Raw genomic sequence first — 8,647 nt, 5'->3', positions numbered from 1 at the left:
ATACACATCCACTGATGAAGGATTATTGTCCAAAGGGCCCATCTGAACCCCTAAGGCTGGCCCGCATCTTTCAGCATCAAGCATATCAGTTATTGGTCATTGGCCGTATGGTGGGCAGGAGAAGGGCGATCTTTTATTTTCCTCTTCTTCCTTATTTTCTGATTCAAAGAGATTTTAGGGTGCCGTAGGATCCTACATGTGGTGTGGCCACAGTTGAAAGAACTAAATTGCATCGTTGGATTTCACAGTGCCAGAACCCCATGAGACAGGTGTTCCTTTCCAGCATTTCACAGATGAAGACAATGACTTCCCTAAAGTGTACAGCTAGTTAACTGCAAACCCAGGATTCCAAACTGGAACTTCTTTTCATTCAAGTAAGGGAGCTTGCCCACACCCCAAGTTTCCTGAATAGGGAGAGTTGCTTAGGATTTTTCATAAGCATTTCCAGAAATGCAACCACCGCCTCGGGCATTCGGGAAAGATCACGAAATCAGAAGAAAAAAAAAACACTCCCAAATTTTTTGTAAAGTTGGCATTTTATTTATAGATTTTTAAATCCCATGTCTCTAAAGGATAAGCATGTTTGTCTTGCAAAGCCTAGCTCTGTAGGAAAAACAAACAAAACAAAACAAAATCTTGGAAACATGTGTGTTGCCCTTAAGAACAAACAGTAATCATTGTTGCTACAGTCATGGAAATTCTGAATGTCTTCACCAATGCATAATTCAAACACATCTGAATACATTTTACTTAAAAGTTCCCCCCCAAAGTTGTCTCCTACTGGTTGATATCTTCAACATGTCCATTTGTTTGATTTTTAGCAATTGGCTCTCAGCATTACATAAGAATGGAAGGAGGAAGATTTGAGGTGAATTAATGAATTTCCTGAGATGTTCCATGTGTCCTTGTTTTCTGAGAATTTCTTTAAGGGGTACAGGTAGTGACCAAACTGGTTACTTTAGTATCTGATACTTAGCATGAGGTGACCCACCAGAACCAGCTTGATCACAAAGAGCAAACCATGCTTCTCGGCTCTCCGGAAACACCCATCTTCATGGAGTTTCGTCGGGATGGTGTCATCTGAAGGGCAATCTGAGGGGGCTGGTTCCTGGGAGTCAGCTTTCCTCTGCGCCTGCTCCAGTAAGGATTCGAAGGATGGACCCGTCAGTCACAGCACCAAAGCTGACCAGTTCAATAAGGAGCCCAAAGCATTCCAGTCCACTTCCTTAGACTCGTGCTACTGAGCTGACCCTGAAACAGTGTGAGGCCAGACTTCACGTTGAACCCACAGTGTGTGGGGACACATAGCGACAGCACAATCTGGATGGACAGAATCTTCTGGAAAAGCGGAGCTACCCAGAAAACTCTCTTTTTCAACTTCCTCATTTAAATACTTTAGTTCACTTCTTTGCCTTAATTTGTATAGGGAAAAGGTGACTGAAGCTTTATAAGATAACCATGTTTCTGGAGCGAGCCCAAAGGAATTAGTGGGATGGACATCCCAGCACTGTGCAGGTAGCTGCCGAAATCCGGCTGAATGCATTGCCATCTTTTAATGAATCCTCGGGGTAAGTTCTGTTCCTCATGCTTTTCCTCTTTCTCCTGCAAAGTAGAACGCACTGAACTTTCTTTTCCGTTTCTTTGGAGGCTTCCAACAGTTGACTTCAAATAGTTTCAAGATCTCTTGCCTCCGAAATGAGTTCTGAATGTTGGCTAAGAAGAATCTTTGCACAAACCTCAGGTTCAAGGTGGAGATGAACCGGGAAATGCTATTTTAACAAGAACTGAACCACTGGGAAAAGTTAATATTCAGAACCCGGGCTGTCAAGCGCTGTCGGGGGCAGACACTGATGACGAAAAGATGCTTTCTTTTTATTCTCAGTAACATTTGGCAGCTGAGTACGTCTTGTTCAGACTTCCCAGAAAATTGAGAAAATTCACCTGCCAGTGGGATCGAGCAGAAAAAAACCTGAACCACAAAGGGACGGTTTGCCAAAGGTCCCGGCATAAGGAAAGCCAGGTAGTTCAAACACAGTTCTGAACTGCTCCTAAGTTCGGGGTTTCTCTAAACAGAAGGATCCTGAGGATCCTGTCCTGCCCACGGGGATGTAAATATAGTCCGTCTTGCTTAAGCCAGCCGGCTGGACCATTCCTTCACTCTCTCTGGGCCTCTCTTCCTCGCCTGCAGAGAGAGGGCCTAGGGGTCACCATCCTCCCACACCTCAGAGCCTGCCGTCCTGCCAGCCCCAGCAGAGGCCTGTGTGGTGAGGCACAAGGTGGTTGCATACCTTCCTTCCAGGCGAGATACAGGCTCTGCATCCACATGGGCAGCCACGAGCCACAAGGAAACGTTGCACTCCTTGGACGCAGGCAGTGATGGATCAGCACCTCGGGCTCTCTCGGCCTTCTGAAGCAAATCCCTTTTCTCAGACACACGCACTCCAAGCCAAAGGGAAGGCAGCATGTCCATGAGGCACTCCTGACCCTCCCCTTGCATCCTCGGGACAGCCCTGTCCCACGGGGGCAAGTGAGTCGGGCACCCAGGAAAGGCGCCAGGCCTTGAATCCTGCCCAGGGAAAAATCTCAGCCAGCTGAGTTAGAAACTCCTGGGATATCGACCTTTGCTCAAGTGATGCGGTCTATCACGTGCCTACAGCCCACGAGCTACTCCCCAAGAAGAGTGCCATCTTCAAGCGCCAGTCCCACGCCAAGGCTCAGTCCCCTGATGTTCTGGGGGCGCTCCCCTCCTGCAGGAGGCCCTCGCTCTGCAGGCAGCAAACCTTCAAAGGCACCGACGCAGGGAGGGCCAGCTGCAGATAATTTAGCCTATCAGTCAAGTGCTGGCCAGAGTCACATCCACTTACATCCAAACACGGCTGTTACATGTCCAAATGACAGTTGTCAGGACAAAGGAGAAGGCACCAGGGGCGGGGGGCAGATTCCTGAAGCCTTCAAAAGTTGGGCATGACATCTCTGCCCCCCTTCCACACAGAATGCCGATCGGACGGCTATTTTCATCCATGCCCTGCGGCTTCCCCGCTTAAGCGGCTCATGGGGTCACAGCCCAGAGCTAACGGACCAGGATTCGGATCGGCCAGGGTTTTGCCTCTTCCACTTCGGAGTCTGGTTTCTTGTCTCCCAGGATAAATGCTGGTCTCACTGCCTCGCCAGGTTATACGTGAAAAAGACTTGGAGAATCCCAAGGTGCACCCAAAAAGATCATTTTTGTTTCTTTCCATTTCCTTTATATTCACCAACATCCAGTATTTAGAAGCTTCATGGGAAAACAAACGATGACCCCGAAGGCTTTGCCTTTCCTAGAATGCCAGGCCATGCCAGCGTCAAAGGACAGAAGACGCACGTCCGTGAGTCACGGCGACAGACACGTCCAGAACCCCGGTGGTCAGAGATTGCAAGGACACAGCAGACTTCGGAAACCAGGGTCCTCCTAAAGCAGGTGCTGCTGGTCTGTGCATTTGAGTAATTTACATATAAAGGTAAAAGCACCCCAGCTGTCAGGAAGCAGTTCCCGATCATCCCATAAAGGCACCTTCCCCAGGAGACTGCCACGTCCGTCAGTCCATCTGGGGAGAGACTCCCCACGCACCTGCCTTTGCAAATAGCCGCGGGTCAGAGCCACCTCCAGGCTGGTCAGCATTTTTCCAGCCCTCCTCAGACTCCAACTGTGACAACGCGTGTGTTGAACTTCTTTTCCTCTCCCCTCACTGGACACCAGCTCTCACCGGAAGGACTCGGGTCACCCCTCTATCTCCATACACCACTTCCCGCTCTCGACAGGGATGCACGAATGGCCCTGGGTCCTCCAGCTTGGGATAAAAGCCATTGTGTTGGCCAGTCACCATGCGTGCCCATCAAGCGTCCCTTCTGACTCCAGGCAGCTCCGTCGTCTTGCCCGAGTACCTTCATCTTTACCCTGGGGCGCTCCTGCCTTCCCCGATGCTGACCCTCAAGCGGCCTGGCACGCCCCGGCTGCTGCAGACATGCAGCTGATTGGAAAGAGCTCCCCAGTCCCCCACGGCCCCCAAGACCCCCTGCTGCATTCCTCCTGCTTCTGGGGCTCGCTTCGCCAGCCCCGTGAGCGATCCCTCTTGGGCCTCACTCCTGGCCGATGCAATCGTCGGGCCCCCGGCTAAGTGCCCTATTAGCATTGGGATTGCCAGTCTTCTACTCCATTTCCACCCTCCATCAAAACCTGGCAGGAGCTTATGTGAGGTCCTCTTAGATCTGAATAGTAGGAGCCAACCTGACCGTGAAACCTTGGGGGGTGGGGGGTCTGTTGCACAGACATGGGCCAAGCAGCTGTCACTTGTCAAGGGCCACCATGGAGGAGACCAAGCTGTCCGTTTTATCGGTGTTGTTTTGCTGAGTGACAAACACTACCACCTTAGTTGGCAGGATTCCTCTCCTTGGGGTTCAGGGCTGAGGTGCCAGGGGCTACTCCGTGCCCAGAGGCTGATCGCAGCTCTTTGCCACGTGGCCCCGTCCACGCTCTGGTTCACAGTGCGGCATCTCACCTCTCCGAGGCCAGCAAGGGAGTGTCTCCCGCGACTCCGCTATCGCCTCCCGGAGGTTAGGAGCAAGCCCCAGGTGGGCCTCACACTCAAGTGGAGGTGGTCACACAAGAGCGGGAACACCAGGAGGCGGGGACCGTAGTCCGCCACCACATCGCCATCCTGAATCAGGCCTTCTCCGGGGCTCCGTGAGGCTTTGGTTTGTTTCCTTATTTGGAGGTGTTTGGGAATGCAAGCTCCCAAAGACCACGGAATTGTAACATTAAAGCTGGAGGGACCTGGCAAGTTATCAAGTCCAGCCCCTAAATCAGATCCGGACAGCGAAGCTAGGGAGAGTAAAGGCCCCGTAAGTCTCACAGACCCCACTGGAGCAGAGACTGGGAGAGAGATCTAGGGTGTCCTACCGCACACCCCTCAGAGGCACCCTGACCAGGGGGCAATTTGGTCAGGCGACCTGAGACAAGCTGACGTCATCTATCCTTCGGATTATCTGCACCAGTTTGTCCTTCGTGCCGTGGAAAATGGCTCACTTCGAGGTCCTGGTGCTTGGCTTCCTGAAGATGTAAACAGGTTCAGACCTTCTCGAATTGGAGTCACCCCTCCTCTGGTTCTGTCCATACCGAGAAGAACCACCTCGGGCTCCTCAGCTGGGAGCGCCCAGAGGGAGACGCTTTACAGGGGAACAATGCAAGACAGGGAAAATTTAAAAAGGAAATAGCAATCTCCTTTGGGATCCTATAATAAAATAAACATTCCTCCGAGACATCTGAGGTTTGCGTGAAGGAGGGGGAAAGTTGCTAACACATGAAGAATGCGAGTGATAAAGCAAGGTCCGGAATGCAGTTTGCAGCCTCCGTGGGGAGCAGACGTCTGAGCTGTGGCCGCCTCTGCATCACCCACATGCCCGCTGCCGTGTGCACTGCTCATGGCCAAAGTCTAGACCCGGGCCCCAAACAAAAGAAGAACGAACACACAGGAATAAGCAAGTGATTGTGGCTCAAAAGGGCAATGCCACCAGGACGTGGCAGCTTGGCTCCGTACATGCAGCCGGAGGGTCGATCACACGGGGGGCTCTGCGAGACCACGCCCCGTCCCAGCATTCAAGCCAGCCGGGGTCGGCCGCCAATCCCTCTCTACCTCTTGTTGGTCTTTTCAGGAAAACAGATCGGGAAGCCCAAGTAAGCAGATGAAAAACAGAAACCCTTCTTTTGGACGGGGACTTGAAAAAATCTTTCTAGATACCTAGCTCAAGCATTCAAATTAGGTGTGTTTCGATTAAAGTCAACTCTCTGGCCATTCCACTCCCCAACCCACAAAACAAGAACCTCATAAAGAACCTTCCGGCAACTTCTAACCAGTGTTCAGTGCCCCCCAACACACACATCTGTTTGTGAAGCAGATTGCATTCAGCTGATGTATTCACCAGATGAGTGGGACGTGCCCCTCGGCTTAAAATTGTTGAGTATGTGCTGGGGTTGGGGGGGACACAGATGTCAGGCAAACTTTTTAGCGCACAGAACTCTGACGCACGAGTGTCTGCGGATGCTAATTTGGGGCGGCATCTCTCCCCATGACTCACCAGTGGGCGGACGCGAAAGCCGCCTGCTGACCTCTGGAGCCATTTGGGCCCTGCAGAGTGTGAAATTTCAATTTCTACATCAGAGCTTTCCGTGTCAGGCCTGAAAAAATGCTTCATGTGAGAGCAACGTTGATGCTTTCCAGGTCGGCGTTTCGGCGGGGGGAGAGCAGGCAAGAGGAAGAAAGGAGTAATTTCTAGCAGGCACACATCACGTTTGCAAACAGTGTTTAGGAAATATACCATTCGCCCAGTCACCCCCGTTGCAAAAAGACCCCGTGCCCCAACCCACAGGAGGCCGCTGTGCTGCGTCCAGCATCGGGGGCTCACCCAACGGCAGCTCCCGGGCCCCGTTCCACGGCCGGGCATGAAGGGACACGGAGCGAGCAGAGCCCGCGAGAGGTCATGTTGTCCTCGCCGGCCCTGGGGAGGAGGCAGGTCACCCAGGATCACAGCCCCGCGGGGCCTTGCTGCCCTGTCCCCCCAACACGAGGTCTCCCCTCACGCCTGCACCTCTCGGCCGACCGGAGTGTGGCGCCTCGGGCTCAAGGCGCTTCTACCAAAGGGGGTCGATACGAAACCAGACACGTGTGTGAACGTCTCCCTCGGGCTAGCCGTCGGCGCTAAGCCCCGTCCACGTCCCACGGGAGAAAGCGGTGCTTGCAGCACCTTCGCGGGGCCGCGGCGGACGGGTCAAGGGCCACCACCCACCTTGCAGAGGCGGCCTTGGGCAGGCCTCTTCTCTCCTCGGGTCTCACCCGCTCACTTCTGAGGCCTCTCCAGGACGCAGAGCTCTGTGATGCAAACTCTGATGACCTCGGGGTCGTCTGTGGGCCCCAGAAAGCAGAGTCTCCGGGGCCTGTCTGCGTTTGGAAGGTCACAGCCACCCCTCGGCTGTGAGCGGTCCCAGGCACGACCGGACGGGTGTCTGCTCCGGAGGGACCACCTGCGAACCGCACCAGGAGACCCGGGACACTGAGACTAAGGTGTGACGGTGGGGCACGGGGTGGCTAACTGGGCAGAGGGGGCCAGGAAGGGGAAGGAGCGAGGGTCACCCTGGATGTGAGCCTGGGGCGCCCCCGGGACTGCGGTGGCCTCGTCCACCCACGAGAGGACAGCACGGAGGAGGTGACCACAGTGGCCTTCACTGGAGTTCCAGGTGTGTCTGTGGCACCCAGCTTCTCACGGCCGGGTGACCGGGGCAGAATGGAAGACCTCGATTCCAGAACCACCGGAGTAAAAACGTCCCAGCAGGATGTTCATCCTCAGTGTCATTCCATGAGGAGTGTGGGTGAGGTGTGTTTGCGTTTCACTCAAGGATATTTACTGCCGACTGGGAGGTGACAACTCGAGGCACATGGATCTGAGGAGACACGATGGGAAGCAACCACGTGGGACAGGCTGAGTTCCTCGGCCCGTGTCCCCAGATAAGAAGTGACAGCCAGAGGGCACAGACGACTCTCTGGGCTGTGAGGCGAGCCCTGGATTTCTGAGGACAGGAGACTCAGCCGTGCCGGTATCCAGAGCGCAGGTGGGCTGGCGCAGCGCTGAAGCTTGTCCGCTCGGAGATGAACTTCCTACCGACGGGAACGGCCATCCCGGCCTCGGCAAGGGAGAGAGCGGGTTTGAGGACAAGCCCCAGGGCGGCCACTGAGCGCCGACGGCGCCTCCCTCGCGGGGCTGGGCCCGGGCCGGGTGGGTCCGGGCCGAGGAGCTTGCAGAGGCCCAGTGCTTTCCTCCCACGGACTTGGGACGGACTTGGAGATGATCTCTCACATCCACGGTCACGGGCGCCCTCGGCTCCTCAGCACATCTCGGGACAGCCACGGCTGGGGGGCCTGGGGACACCCTACACGCCACGCACACATAGACATCTAGTCAGGGGAGTGAGGGCTTGGCCTAAGCAGATGGCGTTCCAGACCCACTCCCCTCACTTCAAGCTTTTCAAAAAAGCTTCTACATGAGATCCCATTTAAGAAGGTTTTCAGCCACACAAAGTAGGAAGCCTCTGGCCTGGGATAGGGTCCCTGAGTGATGGCCAGCGTCCCTCAGAACTAGACCACACTCCCGCACTGGCCGTGTGTGCCTTGCGCCCGCCCAAGCACGGCGCGCGTTGCTCACTTCGCGCTGTCCGTCCCCGTGGCTGGAAGGGCCCATCCAGCTCTCGGGGGCAGCATCCTCTGAGGACCAGCTCAGCCGACTCCTCCCAAGGCTTGGGTGGACCAGCTCGCTGCTCGGGGTCCTGCCTCTGCACTCTCGATTTCTCCAGAAGAGCACCAATGTGTAAGTATGACGGTGTCCGGGGAGGCCTGGCTGTCCCGGGCTTTAGGGCTGGGACCCCTGCTGCGGGCAGCGGTTCAGCGCGGGCCGGAGCGCCTCAGCAGCCGGGGTGACCCCCTGGCCCTGCTGCTCACGGGTGGGGGTCCGGGCCCGCTGCACCCTCAGCCTCGGGGTGGGAGAGCCCCCACTTGGCACAGCAGCTGTGTTGACGACGGACATTATGGCCGAAACCAGCAGCCATCCATCCTACTGACACGTA

The 8,647-nt window shown here is 55.1% G+C and overlaps 1 long non-coding RNA gene across 1 annotated transcript; it reads right to left on the bottom strand.

The window, feature by feature from the left end:
* Window positions 1-533: 533 nt before the first annotated feature.
* LOC135363933 (uncharacterized) lies at window positions 534-7,965 on the bottom strand. Its single transcript, XR_010410369.1, has 2 exons — window positions 2,289-7,965; window positions 534-1,941 (listed from the first exon to the last, which is right to left on the bottom strand). It is a non-coding gene; the product is annotated as an uncharacterized LOC135363933 (long non-coding RNA).
* Window positions 7,966-8,647: the final 682 nt, after the last annotated feature.

Source organism: Mirounga angustirostris, unplaced genomic scaffold, assembly GCF_029215605.1.
Source record: "Mirounga angustirostris isolate CCGP_5_RB_7025 unplaced genomic scaffold, mMirAng1.0.hap1 SCAF_3, whole genome shotgun sequence".
NCBI classification, from domain to species: Eukaryota; Metazoa; Chordata; class Mammalia; order Carnivora; family Phocidae; genus Mirounga; species Mirounga angustirostris.
This window is presented reverse-complemented; position numbering and strand designations above follow the sequence as displayed.